The 23,041-nt window shown below is 38.0% G+C and overlaps 1 long non-coding RNA gene across 1 annotated transcript; it reads left to right on the top strand.

Moving 5' to 3' along the window:
• Nucleotides 1-6,167: 6,167 nt before the first annotated feature.
• On the top strand, nt 6,168-7,896 carry LOC125267741. The gene is made up of 2 exons (XR_007184711.1): nt 6,168-6,568; nt 7,031-7,896. It is a non-coding gene; the product is annotated as an uncharacterized LOC125267741 (long non-coding RNA).
• Nucleotides 7,897-23,041: the final 15,145 nt, after the last annotated feature.

Raw genomic sequence — 23,041 nt, 5'->3', positions numbered from 1 at the left:
GATGTATTAGAGTAGTACCATCATTCCAACGACTTAACATTATATTGTAGGCACTCCACAAGAAGAAGAAACTTCAATCCTCAGCTCCGAAGGCTGATGCCTTATCCATTAGGCCACTGGGCCACAACTGCAAGTGATGTAATTAGTACTACAACACTAGAATATTATTTTCATAGCGTTATATAATATTTTTAAAAAGTGGTACTCTTTAAGAAGGTTTTTGATGAGCAAGATGTGAGTCACTCGCACAATACCTAGCTTCAAGTATTGTGTACTTACCTCTGGTCCCACGCGTTCAGTTTCACTGGAGTAGATCTGATGTATTAGAGTAGTACCGTCATTCCAACGAATTAGCATTACATTGTAGGCACTCCCCAAGAAGAAGAAACTTTTATGCAACCCAGATATGACTCAAACCCACAATGCACTTTTAGAAGACAAATATTTCATGGAAATTATCTTAAAGTTCAAGCAGAGACAACCATCTGTATCTTAGGCTCTGTACACAAATCCTCACAGAAAGTATCAATTAAAGAATGAAGATCTCACACAACTGCTTTTCTGCACAGTCTCAGATGACCCAGATGGGACTCGAACCCACAATCCTCAGCTCCGAAGGCTGATGCCTTATCCATTAAGGCCACTGGGCCACAACTGCAAGCAACATAATTAGTACGGCGGCACTAGAATATTACTTTCATAGCGTTACATAATATTTTTAAAAAGTGGTACTCTTTAAGAAGGTTTTTGATGAGCAAGATGTGAGTCACTCGCACAATACCTAGCTTCAAGTATTGTGTACTTAGCTCTGGTCCCATGCCTGCAGTTTCACTGGAGTAGATCTGATGTATTAGAGTAATACCGTCATTCCAACGAATTAGCATTACATTGTAGGCACTCCCCAAGAAGAAGAAACTTTTATGCAACCCAGATATGACTCAAACCCACAATGCACTTTTAGAAGAAAAATATTTCATGGAAATTATCTTAAAGTTCAAGCAGAGACAACCATCTGTATCTTAGGCTCTGTACACAAATCCTCACAGAAAGTATCAATTAAAGATTGGAAAGCTCACACAACTGCTTTTCTGCACAGTCTCAGATGACCCAGATGGGACTCGAACCCACAATCCTCAGCTCCGAAGGCTGATGCCTTATCCATTAGGCCACTGGGCCACAACTGCAAGCAACATAATTAGTACGGCGGCACTAGAATATTACTTTCATAGCGTTACATAATATTTTTAAAAAGTAGTGCTCTTGAAGAAGGTTTTCGATGAGCAAGATGTGAGGCAATCGCACAATACTTAGACTCTGTACACGAATCCTCACAGCAAGTATCAATTAAAGGTCAGAGAATACTAGACCTTACACAACTGCTTTTCTGCACAGTCTCAGATGACCCAGATGGGACTCGAACCCACAATCCTCAGCTCCGAAGGCTGATGCCTTATCCATTAGGCCACAACCGCAAGCAACATAATTAGTACTGCGGCACTAGAATATTACTTTCATAGCGTTACATAATATTTTTAAAAAGTAGTGCTCTTGATGAAGGTTTTTGAATGAGCAAGATGTGAATCAATCGCACAATACTTAGCTCTAAAGTCTGGTCCCGCACGTGCAATTTCACTGGAGTAGTATCTGATTAACATTATATTGTAGGCACTCCCCAAGAAGAAGAAACTTCAATCCTCAGCTCCGAGGCTGATGCCTTATCGATTAGGCGGGCCACAACTGCAAGTGATGCAATTAGTACTACGGCACTAGAATATTACTTTCATAGCGTTATATAATATTTTTAAAAAGTGCTACTCTTTAAGAAGGTTTTTGATGAGCAAGATGTGAGTCACTCGCACAATACCTAGCTTCAAGTATTGTGTACTTACCTCTGGTCCCACGCGTTCAGTTTCACTGGAGTAGATCTGATGTATTAGAGTAGTACCGTCATTCCAACGAATTAGCATTACATTGTAGGCACTCCCCAAGAAGAAGAAACTTTTATGCAACCCAGATATGACTCAAACCCACAATGCACTTTTAGAAGACAAATATTTCATGGAAATTATCTTAAAGTTCAAGCAGAGACAACCATCTGTATATTAGGCTCTGTACACAAATCCTCACAGAAAGTATCAATTAAAGAATGAAGATCTCACACAACTGCTTTTCTGCACAGTCTCAGATGACCCAGATGGGACTCGAACCCACAATCCTCAGCTCCGAAGGCTGATGCCTTATCCATTAGGCCACTGGGCCACAACTGCAAGCAACATAATTAGTACGGCGGCACTAGAATATTACTTTCATAGCGTTACATAATATTTTTTAAACAGTAGTGCTCTTGAAGAAGGTTTTTGATGAGCAAGATGTGTGTCAATCGCACAATACTTAGCTCCAAAGTCTGGCCCCGCATGTGCAATTTCACCAGAGGCAGATCTGATGTATTAGAAAAATATTTCTTGGAAATTATCTTAAAGTTTAAGTAGAGACAACCATCTGTATCTTAGGCTCTGTACACAAATCCTCACAGAAAGTATCAATTAAAGATTGGAAATCTCACACAACTGCTTTTCTGCACAGTCTCAGATGACCCAGATGGGACTCGAACCCACAATCCTCAGCTCCGAAGGCTGATGCCTTATCCATTAGGCCACTGGGCCACAACTGCAAGCTGATGTCAATTAGTACTGCGGCACTAGAATATTACTTTCATAGCGTTATATAATATTTTTAAAAAGTGGTACTCTTTAAGAAGGTTTTTGATGAGCAAGATGTGAGTCACTTGCACAATACCTAGCTTCAAGTATTGTGTACTTAGCTCTGGTCCCACGCCTGCAGTTTCACTGGAGTAGATCTGATGTATTAGAGTAGTACCGTCATTCCAACGAATTAGCATTACATTGTAGGCACTCCCCAAGAAGAAGAAACTTTTATGCAACCCAGATATGACTCAAACCCACAATGCACTTTTAGAAGACAAATATTTCATGGAAATTATCTTAAAGTTCAAGCAGAGACAACCATCTGTATATTAGGCTCTGTACACAAATCCTCACAGAAAGTATCAATTAAAGATTGGAGATCTCACACAACTGCTTTTCTGCACAGTCTCAGATGACCCAGATGGGACTCGAACCCACAATCCTCAGCTCCGAAGGCTGATGCCTTATCCATTAGGCCACTGGGCCACAACTGAAGCAACTATATAATTAGTACTGCGGCACTAGAATATTACTTTCATAGCGTTACATAACATTTTTAAAAAGTGGTACTTTTGAAGAAGGTTTTTGATGAGCAAGATGTGAGTCAATCACACAATACTTAGACTCTGTACACGAATTTGATGTATTAGAAAAATATTTCCTTAAAGTTTAAGCACAACCATCTGCAAGTATCAATTAAAGGTCAGAGAATAATTGACCTTACACAACTGCTTTTCTGCACAGTCTCAGATGACCCAGATGGGACTCAAACCCACAATCCTCAGCTCCGAAGGCTGATGCCTTATCCATTAGGCCACTGGGCCACAACTGTAAGCAACATAATTAGTACTGCGGCACTAGAATATTACGTTCATAGCGTTACATAATTTTTTTAAACAGTAGTGCTCTTGATGAAGGTTTTTGATGAGCAAGATGTGAATCAATCGCACAATACTTAGCTCTAAAGTCTGGTCCCGCACGTGCAATTTCGCTAGGGCAGATCTGATGTATTAGAGTAGTACCATCATTCCAACGACTTAACATTATATTGTAGGCACTCCCCAAGAAGAAGAAACTTCAATCCTCAGCTCCGAAGGCTGATGCCTTATCCATTAGTCCACTGGGCCACAACTGAAAGTGATGTAATTAGTACTGCGGCACTAGAATATTACTTTCATAGCGTTATATAATATTTTTAAAAAGTGGTACTCTTTAAGAAGGTTTTTGATGAGCAAGATGTGAATCACTCGCACAATACCTAGCTTCAAGTATTGTGTACTTAGCTCTGGTCCCAAGCGTTCAGTTTCACTGGAGTAGATCTGATGTATTAGAGTAGTACCGTCATTCCAACGAATTAGCATTACATTGTAGGCACTCCCCAAGAAGAAGAAACTTTTATGCAACCCAGATATGACTCAAACCCACAATGCACTTTTAGAAGAAAAATATTTCATGGAAATGATCTTAAAGTTCAAGCAGAGACAGCCATCTGTATCTTAGGCTCTGTACACAAATCCTCACAGAAAGTATCAATTAAAGATTGGAAATCTCACACAACTGCGTTTCTGCACAGTCTCAGATGACCCAGAGGGGACTCAAACCCACAATCCTCAGCTTAGAAGGCTGATGCCTTATCCATTAGGCCGATGCCTTATCCATTAGGCCACTGGGCCACAACTGCAAGCTATGTAATTAGTACTGTGGCACTAGAATATTACTTTCATAGCGTTACATAATATTTTTAAAAAGTGGTACTCTTTAAGTAGGTTTTTGATGAGCAAGATGTGAGTCAATCGCACAATACTTATACTTTGTACACGAATCCTCACAGCAAGTATCAATTAATGGTCAGAGAATACTAGACCTTACACAACTGCTTTTCTGCACAGTCTCAGATGACCCAGGTGGGACTCAAACCCACAATCCTCAGCTCCGAAGGCTGATGCCTTATCCATTAGGCCACATACGCAAGCAACAAAATTAGTACTGCAGCACTAGAATATTACTTTCATAGCGTTACATAATATTTTAAAAAAGTAGTGCTCTTGAAGAAGGTTTTTGATGAGCAAGATGTGTGTCAATCGCACAATACTTAGCTCCAAAGTCTGGCCCCGCATGTGCAATTTCACCAGAGCAGATCTGATGTATTAGAGTAGTACCGTCATTCCAACGACTTGGCATTACATTGTAGGCACTCCCCAAGAAGAAGAAACTTTTATGCAACCCAGATATGACTCCAACCCACAATACACTTTTAGAAGAAAGGTATTTCTTGGAAATCATTTTAAATTTCAATCAGAGACAATGATCTGTACCTTAGGCACTGTACACAAATCCTCACAGAAAGTATCAATTAAAGATTGGAGACCTCACACAACTGCTTTTCTGCACAGTCTCAGATGACCCAGATGGGACTCGAACCCACAATCCTCAGCTCCAAAAGGCAGGAACACACCAAGCCGACAGTCGGCCGTCGGGCAGTTTTCCTTCGTTGGCCGACTAAGTTTTCTCAGTGTGTTCCGCACCGTCGGCTGAAGTTGGTCCTCGTCGGCTTTTTTTCAGCCAATTCGACATGTTTTGCAATGGACACTCATATTTTACCCAAGTGCCACAGATTGGATTGATCTCGCGATCTCTATTTCATTATAAAGGTATGAAATCCCATTTGATTTTCCATGTTGTTATTTGCACACCCAACACTACTGGTGTTGGAGGATCTGTATCTTAAAAAACACCGTAGATTGACAGTAAACCTTTAGAACGTTCTGATGATAAAACTTATCTTCATTAATATTTTAGATTGTATCTAAGATAGATATAGCTCCTTTGCTTGCTAGCATGGTCAGAAGAAGAAGAAGAGAGCTAGTTCAAGATGAGCATTTATGGATAAAACTTATATAATTTTCAATTTTTTTCAGAAAATGAGCAATGGTTTCACTCGATAAGACCCTTATTTCTCATCTGGGATCATGTTGAACAATTTGAAGCTGCAGTGAAACTAATTTTGACCTTCAACCGTTTGGTGTCCATTCAAGTCTACTATAAATAGAAAAATCCTAGAATGTTTTCATCAAAAACTTTTATTTTTTTTCGACTGAAGAAAGAAAGACATGGACATCTTGGATGACATGGGGGTGAGTAAATTATCAGGAAAAGTTTATTTAAAAGTGGACTAATCCTTTAACTATACACTGATTTTGGCAGCGCCGCCCCTTTAAATCACGTGCTCCCTGCCACACAAGCTCTCGACTATATTACAGTGCATTTACAAAGTTCACACAGCTAATATCACCCTCAAATGGATCTTTACAAGATGTTCGTCATGCATGCTGTATGCATGCTTCGAATTATGTGAGTAAAGTATTTATTTTGATGTTTACATTTGATTCTGTATGAGTTTGAGGCTATTCACCTTATTTTCCGCGACAACAAGGGTGGCGCCATTACGTTTGTTTTGTCATCTTACTTCCGGTTGAGGGACCTAAGCTAGTAGTCGCTAGCGGTAATCCTATAGCTGTAACGGTAGATGAGTATTATATGCTCAGTTAGGGGCTGTCATAACAATTAGATTAAGAAGAGAGAACAGTTGAAACGGCATCAACGATGTTACGAATACAATGTGAAGCGGTCCGAGTGTTGTGGTGCACTTTACAATTTACACCCACCACCTTAAGACAAGGAGCACCTGAGGCAATGGCTGAAGGCGTTAAACTTGAAGTGACCACCCAAGCGCCCTTATGTGTGTTCGTACCATTTCATGGACGGGAGGCCGACTGACAAACACCCTTTCCCCGAGAAATGGCTCGGCAACGATGTTCCGGTAAATAAGTCACGGCGGATGCTGAACAGGTTGTCAGATTCAGGTAAGCTAACTTAGCTAGCCATGTACATGTTAACCTAACGTTAGATTTGTGAAGTCCCTTCTATGAATACAGTTAAGATCAGTAAAGAGCAGTTCACAAAATACAACGAATCTCGCATTATTACAATTGCCACCTATATATTTCAAATGTAAGATAGTACAATGGTACATATTTAAGATAGGATTGTGGTACATTATAGTTTAATAATAGCTTAAGTTACTTACATTATTCCTGTAATTTATAGAGATTGCAGGTGATAGCAGGCCAGCTAGCTACATCTCTCATATTGATATTGACCTAACTATTAACACTAGAGTTAGAGATTGCGTATATACTGTCTCGTTTTTAATGCATCTCTCTCTCACACTGTTCTGTTAAAGTATGAGTGCAAACTTATGTTAATTCTCATGATCAATAATTACTAATGTAAAAAAAATGTGTATGGCTATATTATTTCCACAGATGCATCGATGAGCGTCAGTGATCAACTGTGAGGATGATCACATCCACATACCCTGAACTGTGATGCAGAAACACACTGGGAGGATCCATCTGTCTCTGACCACAACTACACTTCAAAATCACATCTCAATCTGAAGCCTCCTACATCTGATATGAGAATGAAATGCGTTGAGCTGGCGCCATTGTACTGTTGCTCAACTCTGCTGAGAAACAACCACCATTCATTCAGTCGGTGAGCACCTTACCAATATATACACCAACAGTTTCCAGCTACACACTTGGGATCAGCTCCTGATGACTCTGATGGAGCTGCGTCGTAATTTATTGCAGGGTGATCATTAGGGTGGTATAGGGTGGTCATATCAGGATGATAATTTATCTATATCAGCACTGGAGTAAACAGTGATGTCATCATCCAGCTAAGTTCAGTTCGCATACAATGTTGTCAATGCAGACAGATCAAAACACTGTTGAATATCAAAGGAAGGTGAAACTTGTCATTCCAGCATTCACCAAGAGACGCACGCAACTCTCTAAAGAAGACACCACCAACACCAGGCGCATCGCTAATGTACATGGGTCATATGACTGAAAATCTTCAAAATCCTTTCTTACAACAGTTCAAATTAACCTCACCCCTAAAATTGATCATTTAGAGAATTTGCCCATTTTACCCTTCTGAGCAACATAATTTCTGATGTAGAGGATGAATAAATGTTGATTTTAGGTATGTTTGTCTGTGCTGTGGTTTTGCTTTAACTAATCAGTGTAAATAGTGTATGTAGATATTTTTATGAACCTTTACAATATGACCAAATGTTGTCTATCTTAAAATTATTTCTATAAACCTTTACAATATGATCATATGTGATGTTTTTTTTTAATCTTTACAATGTGGCCAGATTACTGGCCAGATACTGTTAGCTGTCAGTATCTTTTTAATAAAACCATATAATGTGAGCTCTTACAATTTAAAGGGATGAAGTATTCTGATTTAAATAGAATAAGTCATGTCAAGTTTGCAAATTAATTCTATCTTGGTTTATTGCATATGAAAATTAAATGGTGAAACATTATCTCTACATGAAGGTCAGTAAAAGGTGTCTAGCTTCCTGATAACAACAAACACTCTTACGACTGATTTTATCACAACTTATTAAATTACACATTTTCTAAAATACAAATCACAAAGTTATCTTTAACAAAACTGATTTAAAATAATTCCAGTCATCTTCACCTACACCTTCTACATGCTGCTCCATCAACTCCTGACAGTCCCATGGTTTACTCTGGCCACTTCTTCATATCGTCTACCAGTTACGGCCGTTAACAGTGACGATATGAGACTATCTGATCGTCCTATAAAGTTTTCTCCGTGCTCCCAATTTGAAACATTTACTGCATTAACGTTATTTGTCATTTCTCTACAGTTATAGCTCGCTATAAACAATCTTTTAATTACTGATCTAGCTACCGGATGTGCCGAGTCATTTTAGCGGAAGTCGGATGACAAAATGCGGAAGAGCGGAGAATTAAAAATGGGCGTGGCGGAATAAGGTGAATATGCTCTGTGGCTAACGGCTAATGCTACACTGTTGGAGAGATTTATAAAGAATGAAGTTGTGTTTATGCATTATACAGACTGCACATGATTAAAAATTAAAATAGTGACGGCTCTTGTCTCCGTGAATACAGTAAGAAAAGATGGTAACTTTAACCACATTTAACAGTACATTAGCAACATGCTAATGAAACATTTAGAAAGACAATTTACAAATATCACTAAAAATATCATGCTATCATGGATCATGTCAGTTATTATTGCTCCATCTGCCATTTTTCACCTTTGTTCTTGCTGGCTTACCTAGATCCAGACGTTACTGCCTTTCCTTGTCTAATGCCTTGAACATGGGCTGGCATATATGCAAATATTGGGGTTATACATATTAATGGTCCTGACTGTTACGTAACTGTCGGTGTTATGTTGAGATCCGCGTGTTTTCCGGAAGTCTTTTAAACAAATGAGATTTATATAAGAAGGAGGAAGCAATGGGGTTTGAAACTCAATGTATGTCTTTTCCATGTACTGAACTCTAGTTATTTGACTATGCCAATATAAATTCAATATTTAATTCGAGGGCACCTTTAAAAAACTCAGAGCAGTCAGAACTATTAGGCTTGTTTGAGATGCGCCTAGCCTCGCCTGAAGTTCAGCCGAGAGTAGGCGGCTGCAGTTAGGGGAGGAGTGAAAAAAGTGCAGGCAAGACGAACAGTTCTCTGTTCTCGTAGTGGATCAGAACCTATGAGACCAAAGGCGGATATCGCGGGATTCACACTCGTGCGCTGTGTTGCTGATAAACTGGATGTAATTTAAGTTCTGTTGCTTTTATATGAAAATAAACATAATTAACAATACACCCAAAGTACTTGTTATTTATTTCCATTCGAAAGATGTGTGTATCAATCATTTTTACTTCAATTATAGACATGTTTTTATATATATAATTTTTAACGAGGCTGAATCCAGCTTCTTATTCGCAGCTTCTTATTGACGCTATCCGGTCCACCTTAAAAGACGCGACGCTTCCGCGTTTGTAGCTTCTTATTCACGCTCAGTTTAGGGACAGTGCGGTTTTTCTGTTTTCTGCTTTTTGTGTCTATTTTCAGGATTAAAGGAAAATAAACTATTATGAAATGCAAATAGCACTGATATATCAGCGAAAATATGCTGCAAAAATGTAAAGGCACTTAAAATATAATTATAGTATTCTTTGTTTATTGAACGTGTCATCAGCTCAACTTGAAGGACCGTGTGGTTTTTCTCTTGTTCACGCTTTTTATGCTATATTGTCTATTTTTAGAAAAAAAGAATAAACTATTCTGAAATGTAAATAACACCGAAATATCTGTGAAAATTACTGTACAATTACAAAGGTATATAAAAACAATTACATCATTCTTTTTTGCACGTCATCATTTGAATCCATTAATGAATCAATTGAATAAAAAATTTATTCATGCAAATATTACAGATTTCAATATCACAAGGTAACTAGAGACTATCAGCTCCAGCTCCAGCTCCAGCTTGGATCCAGCCTTTTATGAAGACTTCAGATGAAGGACTCCAGAACATCAAACATGGATGATTATACAAAATGATCATGTTATCATTGCTTTGCATGCACACTACTTTTGCTTAAAAGAAGTAATATCTTAATAAAAGAAGTAATATCTTAATATCTTTTACGTTCTGATATCATCTCATAAAAGAAGACTATTGTGTAATTAAATTACCTTTCAGGGTGCGTTAAAACTTGCACTGGGGCATTATTCCCAATGTACTTGAATGTCACCATGCACATTTTCAGACATTTTTACTGTAGCATTATTAAGTTATGGACCCATGAATTTGACAAATGTGACAATACATTTACAGGAGAAATTGCACTTTTGGCCCAGTTGGAGGCGCTATATCTCAGCTGTCTTTATGGGTGCGTTAAAAGTTGCTCTGGGGCCTTATTCCAAGTACACTTGACTGTCTCCATGCACATTTTCAGACATTTTTACTGTAGCATTTTAAAGTTATGGACCCATGAATTTGACAAATGTGACAATACAGTAACAGGACAAATTGCACTTTTGGCCCAGTTGGAGGCCCTATATCTCAGCTGCCTTTAAGGGTGCGTTCAAAGTTGCACTGGGGCCTTATTCCAAGTACACTTGACTGTCTCCATACACATATTCAGACATTTTTACTGTAGCATTTTAAAGTTATGAACCCATGAATTTGACAAATGTGACAAAAGTTTCATGAGAAATTGCACTTTTGGCCCAATTGGAGGCGCTATATCTCAGCTGCCTTTAAGGGTGCGTTAAAAGTTGCACTGGGGCCTTATTCCAAGTACACTTGACTGTCTCCATGCACATTTTCAGACATTTTTACAGTATCATTTTAAAGTTATGGACCCATGAATTTGACAAATGTGACAATACAGTAACAGGATAAATTGCACTTTTGGCCCAGTTGGAGGCCCTATATCTCAGCTGCCTTTAAGGGTGCGTTCAAAGTTGCACTGGGGCCTTATTCCAAGTGCACTTGACTGTCTCCATGCACATTTTCAGACATTTTTACTGTAGCATTTTAAAGTTATGGACCCATGAATTTGACAAATGTGACAATACAGTAACAGGACAAATTGCACTTTTGGCCCAGTTGGAGGCCCTATACCTCAGCTGCCTTTAAGGGTGCGTTCAAAGTTGCACTGGGGCCTTATTCCAAGTGCACTTGACTGTCACCATGCACATTTTCAGACATTTTTACTGTAGCATTTTAAAGTTATGGACCCATGAATTTGACAAATGTGACAATACATTTACAGGAGAAATTGCACTTTTGGCCCAATTGGAGGCACTATATCTCAGCTGCCTTTAAGGGTGCGTTCAAAGTTGCACTGGGGCCTTATTCCAAGTACACTTGACTGTGTCCATGCACATATTCAGACATTTTTACTGTAGCATTTTAAAGTTATGGACCCATGAATTTGACAAATGTGACAAAAGTTTCATGAGAAATTGCACTTTTGGCCCAATTGGAGGCGCTATATCTCAGCTGCCTTTAAGGGTGCGTTAAAAGTTGCACTGGGGCCTTATTCCAAGTACACTTGACTGTCTCCATGCACATTTTCAGACATTTTTACTGTAGCATTTTAAAGTTATGAACCCATGTATTTGACAAATGTGACAAAAGTTTCATGAGAAACACATTATCAATTTATATTTTCAAATCCGTTAAAGGATTATTAGGCTGCATAATTTAGGTCAGCCAGGACCGGGAACACTTCCTATAACACCAGATGTACCCGTTACATCTGAAAAAGAATGGCATCTACGCTAATATTAGTCTTTCTGTTTATCCAGAGGTTTACCGTAGTCAACCGGATCCGGGCCGTATCCAGCTGAGACCAAGGACTGGTGCCATGACACGACCACAGCGCAGCCCTGAAGTATCATCAGAGATCGAGTCAACTAGATCATCCATTGTGAAGACATCAACACGACAGCCAGTGCCACAGTTCCTCAACAGACCGTCCATACCGGCGTGATGAATACGATTCTCAACTGGACACGACCACAACGCAGCCCTGAAGTATCAGCAGAGATCGAGTCAACTGGATCATCCATTGTGAAGGCCTCATCGACAGGACAGCCAGTGCCACAGTTCCTCAACAGACCGTCCATACTGGCATGATGAATACGATTCTCAACTGGATGGAACTTAAATAAATACTTTGATTGTTGTGATCCTATCAGACTTATGATAGCAACCTGAATTGTAACAAAGCACTGTTTGCCAGAGGAGAACTGGCCCCCCGACTAAGCCTGGTTTCTCCCAAGGTTTTTTTTCTCCATTTTAACACCTATTTGCCACTCGTTTTCAACCTGATGTCACCTGATGGAGTTTGGGTTCCTTGCCGCTGTCGCCTTTTGTTTGCTTAGTTGGAGACACTTGACATTTGATATTCAATATTATTCCTGACATTTATTCAACAGTGCTTCTGATCTGCCTGCATTGACACTATTCTTTAAGAGCTGCTGTGCAGCGAAATTATGTACCAGTTATCAATGTAAAGCTGCTTTGACACAATCTGCATGGTAAAAAGCGCTATATAAATAAAGGTGACTTGACTTGACTTGACAGACAAGTTATTTGGGAATAGGGTTCCAGTGCAACTTTTAACGCACCCTTAAAGGCAGCTGAGATATAGCGCCTCCAATTGGGCCAAAAGTGCAATTTCTCCTGTTACTGTATTGTCACATTTGTCAAATTCATGGGTCCATAACTTTAAAATGCTACAGTAAAACTGTCTGAAAATGTGCATGGTGACAGTCAAGTGTACTTGGAATAAGGCCCAAGTGCAACTTTGAACGCACCCTTAAAGGCAGCTGAGATATAGCGCCTCCAACGGGGCCAAAAGTGCAATTTCTCCTGTAAATGTATTGTCACATTTGTCAAATTCATGGGTCCATAACTTAATAATGCTACAGTAAAAATGTCTGAAAATGTGCATGGTGACATTCAAGTACATTGGGAATAATGCCCCAGTGCAAGTTTTAACGCACCCTGAAAGGTAATTTAATTACACAATAGTCTTCTTTTATGAGATGATATCAGAACGTAAAAGATATTAAGATATTACTTCTTTTATTAAGATATTAAGATATTACTTCTTTTAAGCAAAAGTAGTGTGCATGCAAAGCAATGATAACATGATCATTTTGTATAATCATCCATGTTTGATGTTCTGGAGTCCTTCATCTGAAGTCTTCATAAAAGGCTGGATCCAAGCTGGAGCTGGAGCTGGAGCTGATAGTCTCTAGTTACCTTGTGATATTGAAATCTGTAATACTTGCATGAATACATTTTTTATTCAATTGATTCATTAATGCATTCAAATGATGACGTGCAAAAAAGAATGATGTAATTGTTTTTATATACCTTTGTAATTGTACAGTAATTTTCACAGATATTTCGGTGTTATTTACATTTCAGAATAGTTTATTCTTTTTTTCTAAAAATAGACAATATAGCATAAAAAGCGTGAACAAGAGAAAAACCACACGGTCCTTCAAGTTGAGCTGATGACACGTTCAATAAACAAAGAATACTATAATTATATTTTAAGTGCCTTTACATTTTTGCAGCATATTTTCGCTGATATATCAGTGCTATTTGCATTTCATAATAGTTTATTTTCCTCTAATTCTGAAAATAGACACAAAAAGCAGAAAACAGAAAAACCGCACTGTCCCTAAACTGAGCGTGAATAAGAAGCTACAAACGCGGAAGCGTCGCGTCTTTTAAGGTGGACCGGATAGCGTCAATAAGAAGCTGCGAATAAGAAGCTGGATTCAGCCTCGTTATTTTTTATAAATGACAACGTTCGCATAACCCATAGAAAGATCACTGTGTCAGAGAGTTTGGGAATATTCACACATTATTTTTACACATAAAAACATGATATTAGAGTTTTAAAATCAAACATTTTAAATCAGATCAATACATCACGGTTGTTTAAACCAATAAGCTTTAAGCTGTGTCGTCAGCAAGTCGTTTCCCATCGTGCTTTTGGTCAGCGCAGTCGGTGGAGAGCAACTGCGCTCGACTGCAGAATCCGACACGTACGCCTCGCACTCGCGAGAGGTTTTTGACACACGTCGGCATGACATCAGAGCAAGGCGGCCCACCCTCGGACACATTTCTAACCGGCATGCATCTCGCGGTGATCACCGGTGATCGGTTCTGCGCAGAATTTGCTCATCTCAAACAAGCCCATTGTTATATGCATAGACTGTAAAAAATATGGACGTAGTGTCCGTGACGTCACCCATAGAGTTCTGAACAGCAGTTTTGACGCAAAAATGAGGCCGCGGCCATCTTAGCTGCACGTGACCGCACGTCACTCACGGATAACTGAAAATGGGCAAAGAGGCGGGACGTAGTTGGAGCCCATGCGACTTGTTGCTGAAACCACGCCCGCCTAGCTATCTATCTTAGACACGATCTAAAATATTAATAAAGATAACAATATCATTAGAAAGTACTAAAGGTTTACTGTCAATCTACAGTGATTTTTAAGATAACGTTATAGATGCTCTAACACCAGTAGGCTAATTAATTTGTGTGGGGTGTGCAAATAACACAAAAAAATCAACTGGGACTTCATACCTTTAATGAAATAGAGATCGCGAGATGAATCCAATCCGTTGCACTTGGGTAACATTGGGTCCATTTCAAAACATAAAACATCGTTTATAATGTAAAACTCTATACGTACATATATAGGTACCAGATATCTGTATAATGTTCTCTCAAACTAATGAGCACGTGTCCAAAGTATAATTTTTCAAAATAGTGCAGCAGTTTTAGTTATATCCAAGCAGTGCTGTCGGAGTTGTATATCCTCCTGGTATTGTCATTGTAGTAAATCTCAGGAACAAAACCTTTAGCCAATGCCACGACGATCCAACAACGTGTGTTCCGCATGCGAGCACATGTAACGTTACACAGACTGACATCTGTCTCGAGTATGCAGCAAGCCATATATTGTATAAAATAATCCAGAAAAAAGGCACAAAAACAGCTGAGATGCCAAATTCAGCGGCTGGAATTAGCTGAGGTAACATGACGGCTCACAGACAGCAGTGCCAATCCACCTGTCACTCAAGTGACCACGCCCTTAATTATGCAGAACTTTAAGGCTTAATATAATTTAAACGGATGAGTTATAAAAAAATTCACCCCCCTCAGAGTTGTCATGAAGGACAAAATTAGCAGTATAGACCAAAACACAATGTGAACCAGAGTGTAAACATGTTTTTTTCTGCTGTAAACTTGGCTATTTTAACATGATGGTCAATGAGATTCTGCTCCCTTTTGCAGCCTGTCCCTAGCGGCCAGTCGATGAATCGCAGTTTAAGTTACTTCCGTATTGGCTTCACGAGAGAAAGGGGGAGGTTGCCGCTTGGTTATATGTCAACAAGTGTTGAAGCAACAATGCAAGATCAGTTATTGTGATTGGCTGTAAAAATTTAAAGCGATATGACACTACAACCTTATTTGGCCCATTTTACCTGATAGCCCATTTTAGATGACTTCACCCTACTGACATCTTCCTTTCTCTTCTCTCTTCTTATCTCTCTGTTTCCTTCCTTTGCTTGTCCTCCTGCCATACTGTCTGCAATGCAAAAAGACTGTTAAGATTTTGTAAGGACACATCTAGGCCTTTAAACCTATTTTCACCCTCAATTTCTGTGTAAAACTGTGTGTGTGTGTGTGTGTGTGTACAGCCCATTGTAGCTTAACCAGCCATTTCTAACTAAAATGACCTTTTTCACAAAAATCAAAGTTTCTTTTTTATTTGAAAGAGCATGTCAAAACTTTGTTCATAAACCTCTGCTTTGTTGGTAAGCGTACTTATAATTGCTTTAGTACCCTTATTAGTGCTGAATGAAATTTACTATGTCAGGCTCACTTTCCTCTGACAAGCTTCATGTAACACTCTGCCCTGCCTGCCTTAAAAAACTCAGACCAGTCAAAACTATTGTTACATGTCAACAAGTGTTGGAGCAACAATGCAAGATCAGTTATTGTGATTGGTTGTAAAAATGTAAAGAGATATGACACTACAACCTTATTTGGCCCATTTTAGCTGACATTTTAGCTGACAATTTCTGAAACCTTGCTCCATTTTCTGAAACCATTACAATTAGAAAAAAATAATAACACACATTTACTGAAACTCTTCACTCAAGGAGCAAAACCTTAGCCCAGATCTGCACAACTATAAGCACATTCTCAGCCTCACACTTTTTGCAAAAAACTACACACATTGTTTTGTACAACACTAAACACACTTCTCTACACTAGACACAGAAATCTAACATAATGTCACTTCTTTGCCATTTCAAGACACTGCTTTCCAAAATACCACGCCTGTAAACCAATTGATCAAACACAGCCGTCAGGTGTTCAGACACTTAGGTGCTTAACTGTAAACTCAACAATCAGGTGCAAGTACTATAAAAAGGCAAAAGGTGAGTTCATGTGTCCTCAACAAAATAGAAGGCAATGTTGCAGTAAGAGGGAGAGGGAGAAACATCATTTTGAATGTCCCAGGCCAACGTGGTGTTACAGTTTTTCTCAATTGTTTACATACAAATATTGGTACTTGAGACACAATGACCACAACATGTAACTCATGCACCAACCCCCTGAACCAATTCTGCTAAACTACAAGCACAATTCCTGCTTTACACTCACACTGCAGTTCTAAAACACACTTTTTTCAAAACACTACACACAATTCTCTGCATTTGGCACAATTTTCAGGCAGAAAAATCTCTTGTTTTCACAAGGAACACACTGCCATTCAAATATGCACACTGACTCATCACATGGGCAAACACCTGTCACACATTTTTACAGTTAGCAAACAGAGCTTTAGCATAAAAGGGCAACAGGTGAGCTCTTCTGTTTTGGAGCAATGGATGCCAACAATGGAAACAGAGGCAGAGCAGCATAGTTTTTTTTTTTTTTTTTTTTTACTGTAACTGTATAGAGTAAATTCTTCTGTTGTTTTGTATGTATACCACTGTATGTGCAACTTTGCGTTGGTTGGGATGTGCACTGTACATTGTTTTTGTTGGAAAAATAAAATATATTTGTTACCGTGTGTTTGTGTGTTCTGACTATAAAAACTATTTTATATATATATATATATATATATATATATATATATATATATATATATATATATATATATATATATATATATATACTACAAATATTTTACAACACACTTATGTATGTACTGTCTGTAGTAAGTGTAACACTGAATCAAATAAAGACCAAAGTCATTATGATGAATGGAGAAGTGTTTTCCATTCATCATAGTGTTTTACATAGAGCACATCAGTGTTCAACTGGTTCTCATAAATGTCTATTCATATGATGGTTTGTGTGTGTCATTTGAAAACAAAATACCATATTGAGAAGAAAGAACATTGTTTTGAATGTAAAGTTTCATTTTGCAGGATAATTGAGGGGTTTTGCCCATTGTGTGTGTGTTTTTTGATTTGTGTGTAGAGTTCTGAGAGTATGAGGCATGCTTTCAGAAAATGTGTGTAAACAATCAAGAAAAACTGTAACATCACAATATATGTTGCAATCACGCAGAATGTGGTCCTCCACCAGCATGCCAACTTAGGCCCTTACACATGGCCCACATATTCACATTTTAGACAGACTGCACAAAATCATCACAGCAGAAGACCAAATGGATGCAGAACAGATGAGATACATTGTCATATGGGACAATGTAAATTTCCACCTATCTGCTCTGGTCCAAAACTGGTTTCATTAGCATCCACAATTTTCACTCCAATACCTCCCACCATACTGTCCCTTCCTTAAACATATTGAGGAGGGTGTTTTTTTTTGTTGTTTTTTTTTTGGCATGGAAGGTTTACAATCTCCAGCCCTATGTCAGGATATGAACTGGCTTACATTGGTTGTGTCACATCATTTAAAACAGGTTACATCAATTTTGAGTGGTTGTGTTCAATCAATGACATGTTTTCTCTATTTGTATTTGATTGTTGCCACTTGTGTTTACCAGTATGGATGACATGTGCATTAGAGTGCAGAATGTGTTTTGAGAGTTAAAATGTGTTTAGAGTTTTGCTGAAAAGTCTAAGTGAGATCTGCAAATTGTGTTTTACAATGTGAAATGGTTTAAGGTATTGACAACAGATTGCACAATTAGCTAAATGAGGTCAGGCAACTGAGAACTTTGCTCAGCCAATGGGTTTTAGTGTTTTAGCAATTGAGAAAACTGTAAGTGAATTTTAATTCTTTCTTGAACCGTGGAATAGAATAGAATAGAATAGAATAGAATAGAATAGAATAGAATAGAATAGAATAGAATAGAATAAGTAGTGTGTGAGTGTGCAAGTATCCGTTACCGTGTTCCATGTACATACAATACAATGTACACTAAAAACAATTTGCAACATGTAAACAATACATTGCAATATACAACAAACAATATACAGTACAGAATGTGTATTTCATTCTTTTTTTTTATTGCTTTAAACATAAATAGCATATTAAATCAATTAAGAGCTACAAGAGATAAGATAAAAAATAAATAAATAAAAAAAAACACCATCAAATTAGACAAAGGTCAGAAAACACTGGTATTATCGCTTCTGCATTCATTGGTTTTACAGTTTTTCTCAATTGTTTACACACAAATATTGGTACTTGAGACACAATGACCACAACATGTAACTCATGCACCAACCCCCTGAACCAATTCTGCTAAACTACAAGCACAATTCCTGCTTTACACTCACATTGCAGTTCTAAAACACACTTTTTTCAAAACACTACACACAATTCTCTGCATTTGGCACAATTTTCGGGCAGAAAAATCACTTGTTTTCACAAGGAACACACTGCCATTCAAATATGCACACTGACTCATCACATGGGCAAACACCTGTCACACATTTTTACAATTACATGTATGTATGTATGTATGTATGTATGTGTATATATATATATATATATATATATATATATATATATGTGTGTGTGTGTGTGTGTGTGTGTGTGTGTGTGTGTGTGTGTGTGTGTGTGTGTATGTATGTATGTGTATGTGTATATATATATATATATATATATATATATATATATATACACTACAAATATTTTACAACACACTTATGTATGTACTGTCTGTAGTAAGTGTAACTCTGAACCAAATAAAGACCAAAGTCATTATGATGAATGGAGAAGTGTTTTCCATTCATCATAGTGTTTTACATAGAGCACATCAGTGTTCAACTGGTTCTCATAAATGTCTATTCATATGATGGTTTGTGTGTGTCATTTGAAAACAAAATACCATTTTGAGAAGAAAGAACATTGTTTTGAATGTAAAGTTTCATTTTGCAGGAGAATTGAGGGGTTTTGCCCATTGTGTGTGTGTTTTTTGATTTGTGTGTAGAGTTCTGAGAGTATGAGGCATGCTTTCAGAAAATGTGTGTAAACAATCAAGAAAAACTGTAATATAATATATAATAATATAAATGACATTTCATGTTTAGGTACATTAACCACTCAAATAAATAAATAAATAAATAAATAAAAATAATGTCACCACATGGTCAAATACCCAAAGAAAACCTCCATAACCTCCAAATTTATGGACTCCTGAAAGATCACTATCATCCTGCACATAATAAATCCCCACTTGCCATTGCCAATAACAGATAATAGCCTCATGCTACCCACTTACCACCATTGTCAGCTAACAACAGCCAGGGTAAGACTTTTACATTGAAATGTAAATGATGCTGAAATAAAGTCAGAATTTATCATAGTTTATTACCATCTCAAGAGGTCCAAAAATTGTAAAGTTGGTTGCTTGACAAGTTTTAATCTTCCTTATTTTGAGTGATTACATTGAAATTGCAAAACCATTGCTGCACATCTAACAAACAGCACTGATCTCCTTTTCTTTAGAGAAATACATTTCATTCAAATGAAGCTACACATACATTTCAAACAAATTGAAGACAATACATTTGACAAACAAAATGTATATAAAACCATGTACAGGTGCATCTCAATAAATTAGAATATCATGAAAAAGTTATATTTTTTTTTCTCTGTAATTTAATTCAAAAAGTAAAACTTAAACATATTCTAGATTTATTAGACATAAAGTAAAATATTTCCAGACTTTTTTGTTTTCATTTTGATGATTAAAGCTTGCTGCTCATCAAAATCAAAAAATCAGTATCTCAGATGATTAGAATATTTAATTTCAAGTTCTATTAAATTACCATTCTCAGGGTATAAATATTGGGTTTAGGTCAGTAATCCCAACAGCAGTTATGGGGAAGTCTGATGACCTGACAGTTGTCCAGAAGATGATCTTCAAGACCCTCTACAATGAGGGTAAGCCACAGAGGGTCACTGCTGAAAGAGCTGTCTGTTCGCAGAGTGCTGTGCCAAAGCATATTCATGGAAAGTTGACTGGAAGGAAAAAGTGTGGTAGGAAAAGGTGTATAAGTGAAAGGAATGACCACAGACTTGAGAAGATTGTCAGGGGAAGCCGGTTTAAGAACTTAGGAGAGCTTCAAAAGGAGTGGACTGAAGCTGGAGTCAGTGCATCAAGAGCCACCGCACACAGACGTCTTCAGGAAATGGGCTACAACTGTCACATTCTACGTACCAAGCCACTTTTGAACCAAAGACAACGTCAGAAGCATCTTACCTGGGCTAAGGAGAAAAAGAACTGGACTGTTGCTCAGTGGTCCAAAGTCCTCTATTCAGATGAAAGTAAATTTTGCATTTCATTCGGAAATCAAGGTCCCAGAGTCTGGAGGAAGAGTGGAGAGGCACAGAAACCATGTTGCTTGAAAAGTTTCTACAGTCGGTGATGATTTGGGCTGCCATGTCATCTGTTGGTGTTGGTCCACTGTGTTTTCTGAAGTCCACAGTCAACGCAGCCATCTACCAGGAAATTTTAGAGCACTTCATGCTTCCTTCTGCTGACAAGCTTTATGGAAATGCTGATTTTATTTTCCAGCAGGATTTGGCACCTGCCCACACTGCCAAAGTTACCAAAAGCTAGTTCAATGACCATGGTGTTACTGCGCTTGATTGGCCAGCAAACTCGCCTGACCTGAACCCCATAAAGAATCTAGAAGAATCTATAGAGTATTGTCAAGAGGAAGATGAGAGACACCAGACCCAACAATGCAGATGACCTGAAGGCCGCTACCAAAGCAACCTGGGCTTCCATTACACCTGAGCAGTGCCACAGGCTGATTGCCTCCATGCCACGCCACATTAATGCAGTAATTCATGCAAAAGGAGGCCCAACCAAGTATTGAGTGCATAGAAATGAACATACTTTTCAGAAGCCTGACATTTCTGTTTAAAATATCCTTTTTTTTATTGATCTTATGAATTATTCTAATTTATTGAGATAATGTATTGGTGGTTTTTTGTTAAATGTGAGCCAAAATCATCACAATTAAAAGAACCAAAGACTTAAAGTACTTCAGTCTGTGTGCATTGAATTTATGTAATACACGAGTTCCACAATGTGAGTTGAATTACTGAAATAAATGAACTTTTCCAAGACATTCTAATTTATTGAGATGCACCTGTATATCGTTAAACATTAAAACTCTGGTTAAACTGAAACAAGTTCTACATCGTGTTTTATGCATTAGAATTCTGTTGTCTAGAATTAGATATTCATCGTCTAGACACTGATCATCTTAGAACAGGTAAATCAGAATGTTTATTGTGTGTCTGTGACAGATCAGGTTCAGGCATCAAGTTATTCACTGGATGAAGATTTTCTTGTTAACTCTTGAGTCTTCAAAAGACTATAGCGAATTCTTCTGAGCACTTGACCATTTTCTGTTATCACTTTGTAAGGTTTGGGATTAATTTCTTCCAACACAGTTGCTTTTTTTGTGCCATGTGTTTGGCTATTTTAATAATAGCTCATATAATAGCTCTTTGGTTTGCATTTTATCAGTTTTTTCTCTGCTTCAAACTCTTGTTTGGATAGTCTCAGAAAAACATGGAAGGGTGGTACAGCTTGCGATCCATTAACAGTTCAGCTGACGATACACCACAATCCAGTGGGGAAGCGAGGTATGGATCTGACCCATCATCCACAGTCATTTGAGGGTCTGCATTCCCTTCTCTGCCTTTTCACTTGTGCATGCACAGGACATTACATGTTGGAATTTGTACTGCTTTGCAAATTGCTGGAACTCCTAGCAATTTTAATATGGCCCATTGTCCTGATTTAGGAATTCTGTGCCTGGCGAATAACGATTTGGGGTTTATCATATTACTGGCTGCTGTTTCTGGCAGTAAAGCCATCTCATTGATGATCTATCACCAGCAGATAGCTTTTATCATTGAAATGAAAGGAATCAATGCCAAACATCTCCCAAGCTTCAGAAGTCTGATCTGCTAAGATCATGGGCTCCTTAGTTTGCTTGTTTTCAGTATTTAAGACCTTTCACACCTGTTCACCATCTTCTCATTGTAAGCATTTATACTTGGCCAGTATATGTCTTCTCTGGCTCTTATTTCAATTTTTCTATTCACATGAATGTCCTTCATGTATCCTCTTAAGGATGACCCTCTGGGATGACAATTCTGTTCTTCCTTAGCAAGTCCATTCACTTCTAGATACTTCTGTATTCTTGGTATGTCTAGGATAGCTTCTATTTTGGTTTTCTCAAGCTTGTCCATACAGTCAATCTCCAAAAAATATCTCTGAGCCAAAACTGACATTTACTTCTGAGTTCATATTCCATTCTTTTGAATTGAGGGCAGCACATTTCTCATTTCTCAGCACATTCTAGCAGTGTTGCTCTAAAGTGGAACCCCTGACTGTGACATTA

This window comes from Megalobrama amblycephala, linkage group LG4, assembly GCF_018812025.1.
Source record: "Megalobrama amblycephala isolate DHTTF-2021 linkage group LG4, ASM1881202v1, whole genome shotgun sequence".
NCBI classification, from domain to species: Eukaryota; Metazoa; Chordata; class Actinopteri; order Cypriniformes; family Xenocyprididae; genus Megalobrama; species Megalobrama amblycephala.
This window is presented reverse-complemented; position numbering and strand designations above follow the sequence as displayed.